Genomic DNA, 18669 nt, shown 5'->3' with positions numbered 1-18669 from the left:
GACTTTAAATGTGTAATCTTTGTATGAATAAATATTTGCTTTGCTTTTGGAAATGGCTGCCAAAGATGCGTTTTCATAGTTAGTATGTTCTATACAAGCTTCTACATCACAGCAAATGTGTCAGTTTGAGTTTATCCGACACATGCTTAAAGCCCCCTATTAGGTCTACTAATGCGTTTTAGCTTGTCAGTGGAAATTGGTCTACTGAGGAAGAATTGAAGCAAAGTGTATCTCGTGATCGAAGGAACATTCAGAAAGTGAAAATCAGTCTATCTTCCCTGGCATGGGACTTCTATTGATATTCATGTGCATTATATACATCTTCCTCATGTGGGATCTTGAGCCACCTCTAATGTTTGAACAGTTTTATAGACTCAACAAAATAGTATCCATCAAAAAGTATTAAGTCTCGGGCCTAGCGTACACTGCGCATGCAGTGTCCGCAGTGCAAGCCTATTCTGGGCGATTTGAAAATGGACCTTGCATTCCACAACGCTCGTGCCGTTGTGGAATCCAAGATCCAATTTCATTGGCCCTTGCGTGCGTGCTGTTTTTAAACAGAACACGCAATAGGCCAATAGGCGGTCGCATAGCTCCGCCTATGGCCTATTGGTGTCTGTTACGCGCACCATAGGCCATATGTTTTGAATTATCGCGGCTTGACAGCCACTATAATTCAAAACATCTGCTCGCAGTGACGCGGGCGCACCACTAGCGGGCTTTTTTTTTTTTTTTTTACAATTCGATCGCTTTCGCAATCGGTTGAAGTGCCGCTTGTTTGAAAATGGCAGGAACAGCGGCCCGGTGGACATCGGAGCATTTTAAATAAAACCATGCAATAAAGTTCAAATGTCAAGGCCTTTCAGAGATGTTACTTAGAACGAAAAACATGGTGTACCATGAAGAAGAAAAGTGCCCTGGTGAGGTAGAGCGCCTGGTGCCAGCCTCTGAGCAATCTAGCTTTTGAATTTTAAAGTGCACTTGTACTTAGCCCACGCCTGCTGCTAGGAGGACTTCACCTTTACACACGCGCTCTAGCTTCTCCAGCTCCCGGACTTTTCTTATTGGAGTGTTTTTTTTTTAAGCCTGGTGAGAATCCGATTTTCTGCTTGTGCTCGGTGGGGAATGTTGCTCTCCTAAAGGCATGGCAGGAGTGAATGTTTACTCATACACAAATGTTTAAGCTATTGCTATCATAAATTACAATAACTTTTATTTAAGTATTAATTATTTAAAAAAATTAAAAGCCATTTGTATTTGTAATATCAATACATTTAAGTCACGTAAATACAAAACATGTTGCATTACAAATGCTATAGGTGTCACATTTGCAAAAGTTAAAAGTATTGGCATTGTAAATGACAAAGCTATTAATTTTGCTATTTTCAAAACCAACACATAAATAAAGAATTTGTCATTTACAATACCAATAGTTCAAACTTTTCTAATGCGAGACCTATTGCATTGCAAATGCTTTTTTTCTTTTCCGTGTCCCAACGCGGATCACGGAGAAGCGATTCCTCTGGCCTGTTATGTTTTCAGGCCTTCACAACGCCTTTCCACGTCTGGAACAGTGTGCCGATGCCTGCCGGCTTCAAGTCGTGTGCGTCCGGTTCGCAGCAGATGTCAGCAAAGAATCCACACGAGATTCGTATGTGGTGCTTGGGCGAGCACCACGACTCCGCCGTATGCGAGGCCTGCCGGCAGTTCTTCCTCCCACACTGAGGTTCCTGTTCGGGACAGGTCCCGGAGTCGTTCCCATGGACGTCGCTCGCATGCATCAGGTAAGCACCGGAAGAAGTCACGGAGGTGGTCGACCTCGCACAAGCGTGACGTCAGGGCCCGCTGCTCCCGGTCTTCACCGAACACAGGCCCTCAGGAGTTGGCCCCGCCTACCCACCGTTTCCTGGTGCTGGGGCGACTAGGACCCAGATGGAGACCTATTCCAGGGTTCTGCAGGCCATCTTTGGGTCACCTCCTCTCCCTGGCGCTCCTTCGGGCCCCTCAGTGGGGGTAGAGACTCAGGTCGGGGGTTCGCCCTTGCGCCAACCTAGTGCCTTGACTCCAGTTCCGGGGTCGCTGGGACATCGGACACGGTCCGGAGGGGCATCCCACTGTGACATCTAGCCCTTCTGATACGTCTTCGCACAGCCCTGCGGGGCTCCCACTGGATGCTGCTGCAGCGCGGAGCTCGACTCCGAGTCGACTTCTTTCCTTCCCGCAGGTTCCAGCCTTGGTGAAGGTCGAGTCGATGCCGGTCCGACGCCAGGTGGACAACTCCTCTTCGGCGGTTGTCGGCATCGATCCGACGACTTCTCAACGCCGGTCGACGCCTGTTCCGTCTCCGGCTGTTCGTCTGCTGGTGGGTGACGTGACCCCAGTGGGTTCCCCACCCCCAGGGTTTTTTCAATGCTCTACGGAGCAGGGGCCCATGGAGCACTGGCCAGCTCATCATTCTGCAGGGCCTCTGTGGTTGGGTGGGCGGATCAGCCTACAGCCGTCCGCCGCAGATGACTTGCTGTATCCACCTTGGATGGCCACGGAGGCTAGCACAGAGTTTGCGAGGGTGGTTCGCAGGGCTGTGGATATCTTGCAGATGCAGCCGCCCTCTGTCTCCCTGCCTTCGGATCCTTTGGTGGATGTGGAGCCCTTGTTGCCTTTTGGCGGGTCATTGTATGATGTTCTTCTGGGGACTTCGGACAGGCCCTCATTGGGAGACCCTGTGGGTCATGCTATTGCATATCACCCGGCTCCAGATGACCCTACCTGTTTGTCCCTCCATCCTAGGGCTCAAAGACTTGTAGAGTCCCGGCAACGCTCGCTACCTCTCCTACTCCATTCCTTCCCCCCACTCGAGAGTCTAGGTGGTTGGAGTCGTGAGGCCGCAATGTTTTTGCGTTCAGAAGCTCAGGCCTTCGGTCCCTGAACACAACCTCACGTTTGCCCGGGCTACTTTTGCCCTTTGGGACTCAGTTGAACAACTCCTTCCCCCTTTGCCGGAGAACCCTTGTGCTGACCTGGTCCAGCCTATTCGGGATGGCTGCGACATGGCACAATTTTCCGTCCTGTTGGCCATGACACCACTGACTCCGTGGTTCGAGCTTGGCCAGGTCAGTTGCTCTGCATCGCTATGCGTGGCTACGCGATGGCAGTTTCCCTGCGAATGTTCGGGAGCGACTCAGGGATCTGCCCTTTGATGGGGTTCATCTGTTTGATGAACATGCCTACTCGGTGGTCCGGTGCCTCCTATCTCGATTTTCATCACTGCCAGGTTTTTAGTCCTCTTGGTGGACTTGTGTTTTTATATGCAGTATTATTATAAAGCAAAATGATGCCTAGGACTCTACTAGCATACTATTATTTTAAGAATGGGACCACTTAATTGTCGCATCCTATACCCAATACATTGTATATAGATGAATCAGATTCTTATATTTCATTTACTCAGGTAACCCAACCCTCTATAAAGAATAGCAAATGCTTTTCTTATGTGTTTGATTTTCAATGTAATTAAATTAGACTTCTTATTCTTTTAGGTCTATTTTTGACACATTTAGACAAACAAATATATATACATACACATCACTTTTTACATATATACATATACAGTACATACAAACAATAATAAACTGGTATTGCGATATATTTTGATAGCCCAATTTTTTATACAGGATGTTGGCTCAAAATACAGCCTCAGCATTCCTTAGATAGTAAGCTCCTCCAGTCCTATTTACAAAGAGTGTACCAGATCGTATTCAAATTTGTTGGATCTGTTCAATGTCCTTTTTACTCCTTGTGAAACCAATTGTTTTGTTTATAGTTTTTAATATTTTGGCTGGGGTCTTCTCTCAAACAAAGGTGTTGACGCGTTTCAGCCCACTAACTTAGGGCCTCATCAGGACTTGGGCTTATGCAATAGTCCGTCTGCAAAATCATACAAAAAATACAAAGAATCACCAATTACTATGTGTGTTCATTCTAACTGTAATTTTACGTCATGGTTTTATGTACACTATATACAAATATATACATCTTTTAGATATTTTCTAGAGTCTTGGAGTGGTCAGACTACAACAGGTATATCGCCCCTCTTTCAATTTCTGGCAAAACCGTGTACTTATATGTAAACACAAGGCAAGACCTATCTGTCCAGTTCCATCTGACAAACTTCTAAATGCACCAGGTACTGAAAACCCAAAGAAAACCGAGAAAACACCCTGTGTGTTATCACAGCGTACACCAATAGAATTCACCTTATTCCCAATGGTGCTCTATAGACCCAACGCGTAATACCTGTATATCTCTTAGTGAAAGTACTTACACTTTCCAGGTATCAAGGGGCTTCCCTACAGATGATCAAGTGGGTAGAAGCTCTTTCTAAACGTATCTGGCGTCTCAACGTTTCAAATATCCTACAGGGATAATGTGGTAGCGTGAAAAAACCAACTACTCAAACTCAACAATATACTGTACTAACTATCATGTAGTGATCTGTTCTATCACCTCTATATACTTACTTTTCGTGGCTTTTCTATGCTGATGCACTTCTAACAGCACAGGGCAGCTTTCCCTGCTTCTCTCTGTTTCTCTTGTCCTCCCGTAGCTCGTCTAAAAAACCGGATCCTGGTATATAGCCGGTCATGTAGGTGGAAGCCCTTTCTACCGTAACCGGCGTCTTCACGTCTTTAGTGACCTACAGGGAAAGTGGGGAAGCGTGTAACACCAATCGATTCACGCTGTGTATTATAACGCGCTCCCTCTCAAGAAGTGATCTATCCTATCCCCTCCATCAACTTACTTTCCGTGACTGTCCCGCTGTGTCGACTCTCTTCTCACAGCACGGGCGGCTTTCTCTCTGCCTCTCTTTCCTTCCCGTTGTTGATCTGCCAGACCGGAACTAGATTTAAAGCCGGTCACGTGATACGGTAGTCCTTAACACTAAAAAAGGACTAGTGGACCCGTTTCTAACAAAGAAATGGAAGAAATCGACGGGGAGTATATGTATATACTGCTAACTATACCGATCATAAGAGTTATCTTGGTCTGAATGGAAAACGGCGATATTCTAGAACCCAGCGAGACATAATAGCTAAGGTTACTCGTAAAGTTCAAAAGGCAGGGTATAATACGTAATCTTAAATTTTTGGTCAAACCAACTAATCAACAATGAAGGTGATATCACCCGCTGTCTGCCACTCAGTACAATCTTTCCAGGTGTATTATTATATATATATCGCACATATATACAATTTTATATTACATTAAAAATACTTTCACAACATATTACATAATCTTTTTGTCTCCTTGCTATATACAGTACAACCTATCTGTAGTGAGCAGACCTATAACTGTTAGATGGTTCAACAGTCATCTTTATCCAGTTCAAATATTCAAAGGAATAATCAAGCTTTATACTCTGTCCTAGGATCAAATTAATGCCCAGATTTCATCTGTCGTTTAGCCCAGTAGTGGCCGTCTTATACTTTTCAATCAACCTTGCCTCTAGTCTATCCAATCTCATTTTTATGTCATCCTGTTTACTTTTTCTTAAGACACATAAGACTGTCCAATTAATGTCATTTTCCGTATGTTGGCGTGTTTCATAGTGTTGTACCAATGGCGCTCCATGTACTCTGCATTTTACCCTCGATTTATGTTGCAGAATACATTTCTTTACAGCTTGTGTTGTCTGGCCAATATAGAATCTATTGCACGGGCATTTAATACAATATATTGTATTCTTTGTGTTGCAGTTTGAAAAGTTCTTTTGGTAATGTCTTTGTCCATTGATATCAAGGTATTTTGTATCTGCTGTTTGGTCGCACGCCACACAGTTGAGGCATCTATAGTGTCCTGTCATTGGTGGTAAATTCAATAGTCCTCGTAAGTCAAGGGACTGAGATGTTTTCGATTTTTCTCTTCTGCTTGCTCTTACCAGACTCTGTCTAAGGTTCTTACCTTTTTTAAATGCAAAGAGGTTTTTTTTTATTCCCAGCTGTTCAATGACCTTCCAATGTTTCTGAATAACTTTTTTGACCTTATTAGCCTTTGGGTCATAAGTCAATACACATGTTAGAGGGGCATCTTTTTCTTTAATTTTTGGAACTAAAAGGTCCTCTCTTGGAGTGAACCAAGCTCTTTTCAGGGCTATTTTAACTAACTGTTTCGGGTAGCCTCTAGCTATTAGTTTGTTCTTTAGGTATTCTGCATTTTTGAAATATTCTTCTTTCTTGCTACAATTTCTCCTAACCCGGAGAAATTGCCCATAGGGCAAATTTTCTTTGAGTGTACGAGGATGGCAGCTTGAGAAAAGTAACAATGTATTCCGGTCAGTACTCTTCGTATATAGACTAACCTCTAGACGGCCATTGTCAGTTTCAATGTTGACATCTAGAAAATTCAATTTTTTAGGGTCATTAGACATAGTGAAGTTAAGTTCTGCAGTTCTTGTATTCAACCAGTTATGAAAATCTTTTAATGATGTCATGTCACCTTGCCATATCATAAAAATGTCATCAATATAGCGACACCAAAAATCAACCTTGATCTTAAAAGGATTGGTGTCGCTATATATCCACTTTTTTTCGTATTCTGCCATGACTAGATTGGCAATTTCTGGAGAGAAACTACATCCCATTGCCACCCCTGAGACTTGTAAATATAGTTGACCTTTGTAATCAAAGAAGTTGTTTTTAAGGCAAAGGGTAGCTAATGTAACTAGAAAGTCTGTGGGTACCTGATGTGGTCGTGGCCTCTGGTCTAATACATGTTTCATCACTGCAATTGCTTCGTCTTGCGGGATATTTGTATATAGTGATTCTATATCAAATGACACTAATAGTTGGTTGTCGCTATCGAAAGGACGTCCCTCTGTCTTATTTATGAAGTCCATTGTATCCCTTATGTAGGATTGAGTCTCTTTAGCCAAAGGGATAAGGAAAACATTGATGTATTTGGCCAGGGGTTCTAACATTGAACCACAGGCCGAAACAATGGGCCTCCCCGGTGGATCAGTGGTGGATTTGTGTACTTTGGGCAGTACATATATATTTGGAATTTTGTCGTTGTCTGAATTAAGAAAATCACATTCTTTTTGACATAACCATCCTTTTTCCAGACCTTCTGTTGTAGCATTGAAGATTTTTTCTTTCAACTTAACTGTGGGGTCCTCAGATAGTTTCCTATAATGGTTAACATTGGATAGTTGTCTATTAACCTACGAATCATATTTGTCACTGTCCCACAGTACGATCCCTCCCCCTTTATCCGCCTGTTTGATTACCAGACAAGGGTTATCAGCCAGATTTTTTAAGGCTATTCTTTCTTCTTTTTCACAGTTGGAATTGAAAAAGATTTTTTTGGATTGTAACTCGTCTATTTCCCTAAGGACCATGTCTTCAAAAATTAATATTTCTGGTGGTAATAGGGCGCTCTCAGGAATGAATGTAGACTTATTCTTCAAGCCACTGATATTTTTAGATTCATTTGTTTCTCTCTCTAAGAAAAAGGCTTTAAGCCTAATTTTCCTGAGAAATGTTAAGACTTCTTTTTTTGTCTCAATCGGATTTTGTAAGGCTGTTGGAACAAAGGACAGACCTTTGGATAAAATAGAGATTTCTGCTTTCGTGGGATTATAATTTGAAAGATTATATATTGGTATGGTGTTTTCTTCATTGTTACCCCTTATCTCCCTCAGCGTCTGTATGTTTTCTTCCGTGTCCTGAATGGCTCGTTCTCCTGTATCTGGTATACATCTGACTGTTGAAATTGACCTGGGGGCAGGAATTGCCCCATCTGTGGGTTGTATCCTCTCCATCTTATCCCTCCTCCCCTTGGTCGAAATCTGCCTCTGTTTAGAAAAGGTGGGAAGGTCCTGGGGTGTTGGGGGTACTGATAATATCCACCCTGTTGTCCTTGATCTGAATCTGAAGAACTTTCTGAGAAAGTGATAAATTTATTTCGTGATCCCCCTCTATATTGTAGGTTCAGGGCACTGGGGTTGTTGTTGGTGAAAAAATCGTCTTTGAGATAGGGGTATACCTCATCCAATTTAATTTTTTTTATATCTTTACCTACTTTGCTGATTTTTAGATTGGTATTATATTCTGTAAACTCAGCAAGTGTTTTATCTAATGTCTCCAACAATTTCTTGGAATCTGTAATTGTGGTATCGTCTGTTATTTCTTTTTCTAAAGCTGCAATCTCTTTCAATTCCTCTTCATTTAATCGTAATGCAGTTTCTACTGACAAGACCATCCAGTCAATGGAACATTTTGTTCCCACCCCGCCAAATCTATTCAAATATGTTTTATCTGCAATAAAAATCACCGGTATGTTTTTCACCTGAAGACCTACCGGAATCGTTTTATTCCTAAGGTGTTCAGACAATACTTTGGCATGGAGTTGGGTTCTAATGTTTTTCTTTTTTAACTGTTTTAATTTTTCTATTTTATCCAAATTTGCGGTTTGTGCAACTGTTTGAATACCATTTAGCAATGTAGGTGTCCTTAGAAGTAAAGCATCTATTTCTTCACTACTGTAACTAACGGTTACTGGTTCTGACATACCACTCGATATGGTTGTATCCGTACGTGAAAGTATAAATAATAACAACGTGTATTGTACCTATTCTATTCACAAAACTTCTATACATCTATCCCTGATTCAAAGCATATGTAGCAAAACACATAAATCAATCTTGTTAACCATTATAGGAAACTATCCGAGGACCCCACAGTTAAGTTGAAAGAAAAAATCTTCAATGCTACAACAGAAGGTCTGGAAAAAGGATGGTTATGTCAAAAAGAATTTGATTTTCTTAATTCAGACAACAACAAAATTCCAAATATATATGTACTGCCCAAAGTACACAAATCCACCACTGATCCACCGGGGAGGCCCATTGTTTCGGCCTGTGGTTCAATGTTAGAACCCCTGGCCAAATACATCGATGTTTTCCTTATCCCTTTGGTTAAAGAGACTCAATCCTACATAAGGGATACAATGGACTTCATAAATAAGACAGAGATACGTCCTTTCGATAGCGACAACCAACTATTAGTGTCATTTGATATAGAATCACGATATACAAATATCCCGCAAGACGAAGCAATTGCAGTGATGAAACATGTATTAGACCAGAGGCCACGACCACATCAGGTACCCACAGACTTTCTAGTTACATTAGCTACCCTTTGCCTTAAAAACAACTTCTTTGATTACAAAGGTCAACTATATTTACAAGTCTCAGGGGTGGCAATGGGATGTAGTTTCTCTCCAGAAATTGCCAATCTAGTCATGGCAGAATACGAAAAAAAGTGGATATATAGCGACACCAATCCTTTTAAGATCAAGGCTGATTTTTGGTGTCGCTATATTGATGACATTTTTATGATATGGCAAGGTGACATGACATCATTAAAAGATTTTCATAACTGGTTGAATACAAGAACTGCAGAACTTAACTTCACTATGTCTAATGACCCTAAAAAATTGAATTTTCTAGATGTCAACATTGAAACTGAAAATGGCCGTCTAGAGGTTAGTCTATATACGAAGAGTACTGACCGTAATACATTGTTACTTTTCTCAAGCTGCCATCCTCGTACACTCAAAGAAAATTTGCCCTATGGGCAATTTCTCCAGGTTAGGAGAAATTGTAGCAAGAAAGAAGAATATTTCAAAAATGCAGAATACCTAAAGAACAAACTAATAGCTAGAGGCTACCCGAAACGGTTAGTTAAAATAGCCCTGAAAAGAGCTTGGTTCACTCCAAGAGAGGACCTTTTAGTTCCAAATATTAAAGAAAAAGATGCCCCTCTAACATGTGTATTGACTTATGACCCAAAGGCTAATAAGGTCAAAAAAGTTATTAAGAAACATTGGAAGGTCATTGAACAGCTGGAAATAAAAAAAAACCTCTTTGCATTTAAAAAAGGTAAGAACCTTAGACAGAGTCTGGTAAGAGCAAGCAGAAGAGAAAAATCGAAAACATCTCAGTCCCTTGACTTACGAGGACTATTGAATTTACCACCAATGATAGGACACTATAGATGCCTCAACTGTGTGGCGTGCGACCAAACAGCAGATACAAAATACCTTGATATCAATGGACAAAGACATTACCAAAAGAACTTTTCAAACTGCAACACAAAGAATACAATATATTGTATTAAATGCCCTTGCAAATGATTCTATATTGGCCAGACAACACAAGCTGTAAAGAAACGTATTCTGCAACATAAATCGAGGGTAAAATGCAGAGTACATGGAGCGCCATTGGTACAACACTATGAAACACACCAACATACGGAAAATGACATTAATTGGACAGTCTTATGTGTCTTAAGAAAAAGTAAACAGGATGACATAAAAATGAGATTGGATAGACTAGAGGCAAGGTTGATTGAAAAGTATAAGACGGCCACTACTGGGCTAAACGACAGAGATGAAATCTGGGCATTAATTTGATCCTAGGACAGAGTATAAAGCTTGATTATTCCTTTGAATATTTGAACTGGATAAAGATGACTGTTGAACCATCTAACAGTTATAGGTCTGCTCACTACAGATAGGTTGTACTGTATATAGCAAGGAGACAAAAAGATTATGTAATATGTCGTGAAAGTATTTTTAATGTAATATAAAATTGTATATATGTCTGATATATATATATAATAATACACCTGGAAAGATTGTACGGAGTGGCAGACTGCGGGTGATATCACCTTCATTGTTGATTAGTTGGTTTGACCAAAAATTTAAGAATACGTATTATACCCTGCCTTTTTACCTTTACGAGTAACCTTAGCTATTATGTCTCGCTGGGTTCTAGAATATCGCCGTTTTCCATTCAGACCAAGATAACTCTTATGATCGGTATAGTTAGCAGTATATACATATACTCCCCGTCGATTTCTTCCATTTCTTTGTTAGAAACGGGTCCACTAGTCCTTTTTTAGTGTTAAGGACTACCGTATCACGTGACCGCCTTTAAATCTAGTTCCGGTCTGGCAGATCAACAACGGGAAGGAAAGAGAGGCAGAGAGAAAGCCGCCCCGTGCTGTGAGAAGAGAGTCGACACAGCGGGACAGTCACGGAAAGTAAGTTGATGGAGGGGATAGGATAGATCACTTCTTGAGAGGGAGCGCGTTATAATACACAGCGTGAATCGATTGGTGTTACACGCTTCCCCACTTTCCCTGAAGGTCACTAAAGACGTGAAGACGCCGGTTACGGTAGAAAGGGCTTCCAACTACATGACCGGCTATATTCCAGGATCCGGTTTTTTAGACGAGCTACGGGAGGACAAGAGAAACAGAGAGAAGCAGGGAAAGCTGCCCTGTGCTGTGAGAAGTGCATCAGCATAGAAAAGCCACGAAAAGTAAGTATATAGAGGTGATAGAACAGATCACTACATGATAGTTAGTACAGTATATTGTTGAGTTTGAGTAGTTGGCTTTTTCACGCTACCACATTATCCCTGTAGGATATTTGAAACGTTGAGACGCCGGATACGTTTAGAAAGAGCTTCTACCCACTTGATCATCTGTAGGGAAGCCCCTTGATACCTGGAAAGTGTAAGTACTTTCACTAAGAGATATACAGGTATTACGCGTTGGGTCTACAGAGCACCATTGGGAATAAGGTGAATTCTATTGGTGTACGCTGTGATAACACACAGGGTGTTTTCTCTGTTTTCTTTGGGTTTTCAGTACCTGGTGCATTTAGAAGTTTGTCAGATGGAACTGGACAGATAGGTCTTGCCTTGTGTTTACATATAAGTACACGGTTTTGCCAGAAATTGAAAGAGGGGCGATATACCTGTTGTAGTCTGACCACTCCAAGACTCTAGAAAATATCTAAAAGATGTATATATTTGTATATAGTGTACATAAAACCCTGACGTAAAATTACAGTTAGAATGAGCACACATAGTAATTGGTGATTCTTTGTATTTTTTGTATGATTTTGTAGACAGACTATTGCATAAGCCCAAGTCCTGATGAGGCCCTAAGTTAGTGGGCTGAAACGCGTCGACACCTTTGTTTGAGAGAAGACCCCAGCCACAATATTGAAAACTATAAACAAAACAATTGGTTTCACAAGGAGTAAAAAGGACATTGAACAGATCCAACAAATTTGAATAAGATCTGGTACACTCTTTGTAAATAGGACTGGAGGAGCTTACTATCTAAGGAATGCTGAGGCTGTATTTTGAGCCAACATCCTGTATAAAAAAATGGGCTATCAAAATATATCGCAATACCAGTTTATTATTGTTTGTATGTATTGTATATGTATATATGTAAAAAGTGATGTGTATGTATATATATTTGTTTGTCTAAATGTGTCAAAAATAGACCTAAAAGAATAAGAAGTCTAATTTAATTAAATTGAAAATCAAACACATAAGAAAAGCATTTGCTATTCTTTATAGAGGGTTGGGTTACCTGAGTAAATGAAATATAAGAATCTGATTCATCTATATACAATGTATTGGGTATAGGATGCGACAATTAAGTGGTCCCATTCTTAAAATAATAGTATGCTAGTAGAGTCCTAGGCATCATTTTGCTTTATAATAGTCTTTATTTACCCAGATGCCCTTGGGTTACCGAGTTTCCCCTGTTTTTTGAAGGAGTATTTGTTTGCACTTAGTTAAGTGTGAGGTTTTTTGTTGAGTTATCTCGACTTGAGTTCGATTGGGCTCTTTGAATCAGAGAAAACAAGACTCTGGTGATTAGGTTACCCAGCTCTCTCTATATATATATAGAGAACCCACTTAGGGAGTTCATGTGCAAGATTGATTTATGTGTTTTGCTACATATGCTTTGAATCAGGGATAGATGTATAGAAGTTTTGTGAATAGAATAGGTACAATACACGTTGTTATTATTTATACTTTCACGTACGGATACAACCATATCTAGTGGTATGTCAGAACCAGTAACCGTTAGTTACAGTAGTGAAGAAATAGATGCTTTACTTCTAAGGACACCTACATTGCTAAATGGTATTCAAACAGTTGCACAAACCGCGAATTTGGATGAAATAGAAAAATTAAAACAGTTAAAAAAGAAAAACATTAGAACCCAACTCCATGCCAAAGTATTGTCTGAACACCTTAGGAATAAAACGATTCCGGTAGGTCTTCAGGTGAAAAACATACCGGTGATTTTTATTGCAGATAAAACATATTTGAATAGATTTGGCGGGGTGGGAACAAAATGTTCCATTGACTGGATGGTCTTGTCAGTAGAAACTGCATTACGATTAAATGAAGAGGAATTGAAAGAGATTGCAGCTTTAGAAAAAGAAATAAGACGATACCACAATTACAGATTCCAAGAAATTGTTGGAGACATTAGATAAAACACTTGCTAAGTTTACAGAATATAATACCAATCTAAAAATCAGCAAAGTAGGTAAAGATATAAAAAAAATTAAATTGGATGAGGTATACCCCTATCTCAAAGACGATTTTTTCACCAACAACAACCCCAGTGCCCTGAACCTACAATATAGAGGGCGATCAAGAAATAAATTTATCACTTTCTCAGAAAGTTCTTCAGATTCAGATCAAGGACAACAGGGTGGATATTAGTACCCCCAACACCCCAGGACCTTCCCACCTTTTCTAAACAGAGGCAGATTTCGACCAAGGGGAGGAGGGATAAGATGGAGAGGATACAACCCACAGATGGGGCAATTCCTGCCCCCAGGTCAATTTCAACAGTCAGATGTATACCAGATACAGGAGAACGAGCCATTCAGGACACGGAAGAAAACATACAGATGCTGAGGTAGATAAGGGGTAACAATGAAGAAAACACCATACCAATATATAATCTTTCAAATTATAATCCCACGAAAGCAGAAATCTCTATTTTATCCAAAGGTCTGTCCTTTGTTCCAACAGCCTTACAAAATCCGATTGAGACAAAAAAATAAGTCTTAACATTTCTCAGGAAAATTAGGCTTAAAGCCTTTTTCTTAGAGAGAGAAACAAATGAATCTAAAAATATCAGTGGCTTGAAGAATAAGTCTACATTCATTCCTGAGAGCGCCCTATTACCACCAGAAATATTAATTTTTGAAGACATGGTCCTTAGGGAAATGGACGAGTTACAATCCAAAAAAATCTTTTTCAATTCCAACTGTGAAAAAGAAGAAAGAATAGCCTTAAAAAATCTGGCTGATAACCCTTGTCTGGTAATCAAACCGGCGGATAAAGGGGGAGGGATCGTACTGTGGGACAGTGACAAATATGATTCGGAGGTTAATAGACAACTATCCAATGTTAACCATTATAGGAAACTATCTGAGGACCCCACAGTTAAGTTGAAAGAAAAAATCTTCAATGCTACAACAGAAGGTCTGGAAAAAGGATGGTTATGTCAAAAAGAATTTGATTTTCTTAATTCAGACAACAACAAAATTCCAAATATATATGTACTGCCCAAAGTACACAAATCCACCACTGATCCACCGGGGAGGCCCATTGTTTCGGCCTGTGGTTCAATGTTAGAACCCCTGGCCAAATACATCGATGTTTTCCTTATCCCTTTGGTTAAAGAGACTCAATCCTACATAAGGGATACAATGGACTTCATAAATAAGACAGAGGGACGTCCTTTCGATAGCGACAACCAACTATTAGTGTCATTTGATATAGAATCACTATATACAAATATCCCGCAAGACGAAGCAATTGCAGTGATGAAACATGTATTAGACCAGAGGCCACGACCACATCAGGTACCCACAGACTTTCTAGTTACATTAGCTACCCTTTGCCTTAAAAACAACTTCTTTGATTACAAAGGTCAACTATATTTACAAGTCTCAGGGGTGGCAATGGGATGTAGTTTCTCTCCAGAAATTGCCAATCTAGTCATGGCAGAATACGAAAAAAAGTGGATATATAGCGACACCAATCCTTTTAAGATCAAGGTTGATTTTTGGTGTCGCTATATTGATGACATTTTTATGATATGGCAAGGTGACATGACATCATTAAAAGATTTTCATAACTGGTTGAATACAAGAACTGCAGAACTTAACTTCACTATGTCTAATGACCCTAAAAAATTGAATTTTCTAGATGTCAACATTGAAACTGACAATGGCCATCTAGAGGTTAGTCTATATACGAAGAGTACTGACCGGAATACATTGTTACTTTTCTCAAGCTGCCATCCTCGTACACTCAAAGAAAATTTGCCCTATGGGCAATTTCTCCGGGTTAGGAGAAATTGTAGCAAGAAAGAAGAATATTTCAAAAATGCAGAATACCTAAAGAACAAACTAATAGCTAGAGGCTACCCGAAACGGTTAGTTAAAATAGCCCTGAAAAGAGCTTGGTTCACTCCAAGAGAGGACCTTTTAGTTCCAAAAATTAAAGAAAAAGATGCCCCTCTAACATGTGTATTGACTTTTTTTTTTGTTTTTTTTTAAATATATTTTTATTGCAGAGTTATAAGCCACAGGATACAGTTAATCAGCCAGTACACTTGTGAGATCCCCCCGTCCAATAAGAATTCCCAGTCGTACACAGCCATTCAGCCCGCATCCCGGAGGCCGGGCGGCATATTATATTGCTCAAGAGGAACACAGCACAGTGCACGGCCCATAGGGACCCTGGTTGAAAGATCGTTTTGCGTATCTGCTTTTACCCCCCCACCCACAACAACATTCCCGTCAGCCATCCCAGTGATAGTCAGTAATGTCGCCCTTGTCGGGACCGGACCTAGGCGCTATGGGTCGTCACACCTGACCGCTCTACCCAACCATTCTACCCTCCGCATAGTATCCACCGTCCCAGTAGATCCAAGGCCCTAGCAAGCGACCATCTAATGGCTTCCGGCCCTCCCCGAACACCCTACAACCAACCCCCCCAAAGCCCCCCCTCCCCTGGCAACTGCTAAGGTGTGTGCCTCGTTCTGTCGAAGTGGATGGGTCCACCACAGTGCGTGGTACTATACTTCCGTGGTCGCCCCGCGGTGTCCAGCGGCTTAGTTCTCGCCATCCTCATCCTCTACCAAAGAATCACGCAAAGCCTGTACCACTAACTCCCATGCACGCGCCGCATCCAATGCCTTCTCATTCCCCAACTTCACAGCTTGCTTCATCCGGAGCACACTCTCGCAGTCAGACCACCGCAGCAGCTCATTCTTCCATCTACGCAGTGAGGGTCCCCCCCTGGACTTCCAATGCCACGATATTTCCCTCTGTGCCAATATCAGGCCCAGATCTATGAATTTGCTTGTCACCCTGGTGTGCTTAGTATGCGGGAACCAGAGCAATAAGCACGCCGCCATGTCGAATTCCACCTCCCTGTCAGTCACTTCATTCAGAAGTTCCCCTACCTCCGCCCAATAGGTCCCCAGTTGTGGGCACCCCCAAAACAAGTGGTCCATGTCCGCTCCTAGGGACGAACACCGCGGGCAACAGGCATCCGGCACCTGAAAGTACCGCTGTAATTTCTCAGGAGTTAAATAGGCCCTATGGAGCACATAGAAATGCACTTGCTGAAAACGCGCGTTTCTAGTGCCCTTCCACGTGCGTCGCAGGATGTGACCCCATGCCGTATCCGGTATGGGCCGGCCGACGCTCACCTCCCATTTAGCCTTGAGCCCATGGAGTGGTTCCAGCCCCTCGTTCAGCATCCTATTATGGAGGCACGTCACAGCTTTGAACGTACCAGCCGCCATCACCACATATTGGCACGCCATAGTCGTCGTGGGTTCCAGGAGCCCCTCTTTCCAGTGCCTTTGTATGGCAGCCACTACTGCCGCGTGTAGGAGGAAGCCCCCAGCAGGCAGCCCGAACTGGTCCCGGAGCACCTCGAACGGCGCCAAAGCCCCATCTATGTACAGGTCGCCCACCACCTGCAGTCCCGCCTCCTCCCAATCCAGCAACGGGGACCAATCTCCTCCGTGTGGCAATGCCGTCAACATCCCGATCGGGATCTCCGGGGCATAAGGCCGCGACGCCCTCGCTCTCCGAAGGCTCCTTTGCCAGCACAGCCGGAGCGTCCGCTCTTCCATGGTGAGGGCCCGTAACTCGAGCCGCTGCTGCATGATGATGTAGGACAGCACGTGGCGTTGTATTCCCCGATCCCGGTCCTCCTCCGGGCCCCGGAACACCCTGGCTACGTTCTGTGTAAGGACCTGCAACTGCGCTGCAAGATAATACAGCTCAAGGTCGGGCACAGCCATGCCCCCTTCCAGCTTGGGGCGAAGTAGCGTGCTCAGGGCTACTCTACGGCGGCCATGCCCCCATAGAAAGCCAATTATCATTGACCGCAGTTCTTTAAACACCCCCTGGGGAATCCAGACAGGCAGCGTTCGGAAATAATAGAGGAAGCGGGGGAGTGCCACCATTTTCAACAGTGCTATCCTGCCCAGGACTGTCAGCGGGAGGGTCGACCAGAAAGACAAGCTGCCCCGCAGCACCCGGACACAGCGGCCAATGTTGCCCTCCAATAAGTCCGCAGCCGCGTGGTAAATGCGGACACCCAAATAGGTGATGCAAGAGGGTTCCCATACCACACCCAAATCACTGCTAGGGACTGGCGATCCCGCTCGCAGCGGGAACACACAAGTCTTCGCCCAATTGACCTTAAGGCCCGACAGCCGGCCGAACTCAGACAACAGATCCATCGCTCCAACCAATGCCCCCGAGGTGTCAGCTAAGTACAGGAGCAAGTCATCCGCGTACAGCGATATATAATGCCACTGCCCGCCACTAACTATCCCCGTGTATCGGTCACCTGACCTCGCATGGACCGCCAGAGGTTCCATCGCCAGGGCAAACAATAGGGGGGAGAGAGAGCATCCCTGTCGTGTTCCCCTGCCCACCGGGTACGCCGCAGACACCAGGCCGCCCAATCGTACTCTCGCCGTCGCCGAGGTATATAAGACCCTCGTCCACCTCCGAAACCCCTCGCCCATGCCAAACCTCTCTAGCACTCCATCCAGGAAAGGCCATTCCAAACTATCAAAGGCCTTCTCGATGTCCACAGACAGAACCGCCGGTGCTCCCTCCCTGTCCAAGATGGCGTCCATTATTCCCACCAGGCGGCGGATATTCAGTGCCGTGCTCCTCGTGGGTATAAACCCGGCCTGGTCCCTGTGTACCAGGCCCGTCATATGCGGGGCCAGCCTGGTGGCCAGGATTCGGCTCAGGATCTTATAATCCACCGTCAGCATGGACAGCGGGCGATAAGACCTCACATCCGCGGCATCCCGGCCAGGCTTGAGAAGCGGTACTATCAAGGCCTCCCGCATGGACCCAAGCAATGCCCCCGTCTCGAAGGCTTCCGTGTACACCACCAGCAGCCTGGGCGCCAAGCTGTCCACATATTGTTGATAGAATTCAATTGGCAGTCCGTCCACCCCGGGCGTCTTGTTGCGGGCCATATGTTTGATGGCCACCCGTATTTCCGTGAGCGTGATCGGGCTACCCAGCTCCCCCACGTCCTCCTCATCCAGGACCGGGAGCTGCCTCTCCCCCAGGTATTCCGCGATGTCCTGAACCCCCACTCCCAGCTGACTCCGGTATAGTTCCTCATAATACCCCCTAAATCGTTCCAATACCGCTGCCTGGGAGTACACCATCTCTCCCTGCGCATTATTAATGCTGAGAATCGGGCAGCCCCTAAGT

The 18669-nt window shown here is 43.3% G+C and overlaps 1 protein-coding gene across 2 annotated transcripts in view; it reads left to right on the top strand.

Moving 5' to 3' along the window:
- Nucleotides 1-18669, top strand: part of PHF10 (PHD finger protein 10) — a 678055-nt gene that overhangs the window by 227188 nt on the left and 432198 nt on the right. The gene's annotated exons all lie outside the window — the stretch shown is intronic.

Source organism: Lissotriton vulgaris, chromosome 6, assembly GCF_964263255.1.
Source record: "Lissotriton vulgaris chromosome 6, aLisVul1.2, whole genome shotgun sequence".
NCBI lineage: Eukaryota > Metazoa > Chordata > Amphibia > Caudata > Salamandridae > Lissotriton > Lissotriton vulgaris.
The sequence above is the reverse complement of the archived record's forward strand: the minus strand, read 5'-3'. Positions and strand labels throughout refer to the sequence as shown.